This window comes from Trachymyrmex septentrionalis, unplaced genomic scaffold, assembly GCF_001594115.1.
Source record: "Trachymyrmex septentrionalis isolate Tsep2-gDNA-1 unplaced genomic scaffold, Tsep1.0 scaffold129, whole genome shotgun sequence".
Classification (NCBI taxonomy): Eukaryota; Metazoa; Arthropoda; class Insecta; order Hymenoptera; family Formicidae; genus Trachymyrmex; species Trachymyrmex septentrionalis.
The window spans coordinates 1412012-1412830 of record NW_017304428.1 but is presented as its reverse complement, the minus strand read 5'-3'; the positions used below and the strand labels follow the sequence as shown (position 1 = coordinate 1412830).

Below are 819 nucleotides of genomic sequence, written 5' to 3'. Positions count from 1 at the left end.
TATATATATATAATAAATATTATGATGTATATTACAATATAATTAAAGCTAAAAACTGAATAATTTATACAAAACAGAATTATTAATAGAAAGCACTGTCTATTATAAGCAATTCCATGAACAAAAATCAAAGATATAATATATTCAAAAAATATTTGTTATGGAAAAACATTTATACAGAAATTATTCTTCGCGGTGTAGTACTTAGTGAAGTTTCTTTAACTATTCATGAATTAATAGCCAGTTTACCGAGTTTCTTGTCACCTAAACTTACAACATTGATAAAAACCCGGCCGCGTGTAAACGCTGAAGCGAGATACGTAACCACAACCGTGTCGCAGGGCGGGCCGTCTACTAATGGATGAGACTAAGAGAGTAACCGGTAAAGTTTCGTCGGCCAAGTTACATGAGCGTCTTACACCGACTCGGCTTTAAGTAATTGCTACGGCTATGTACACACACACTTGCACATACGGTGAATCGCGGGCGTAGGTACGCAGGTAAGTGCGACACCAACGTTGACTCGCGCTCGCGCTCGCACCGTCTAACTTATAATGATCTCTAGAGCGAAGCATCAAATTGCCGCAATGAGGTTGCAGCAATTAATAAAGTTAAAAAACATCGCGGCTGTTGTAAAAGTATGACGCACGCGCGCAAATCTAATTATAGAGTCTTTCTCTTTCGCTTCGCTGCTCGCGTAATTAATTTTTGTAAGGAGCTTTTATTTTACTGTCGACCATCAAATGTCTTGACGGCAATCTCAACAGGTCGAATAAGATCAAGTTTAAACGAGACTAATACAGGTCACCAAAAAAAGAC

General features: G+C 37.9%; 1 protein-coding gene across 3 annotated transcripts in view; it reads right to left on the bottom strand.

Moving 5' to 3' along the window:
- Positions 1 to 819, bottom strand: part of LOC108756639 (protein couch potato-like) — an 82543-nt gene that overhangs the window by 44387 nt on the left and 37337 nt on the right. The window lies entirely within an intron of this gene.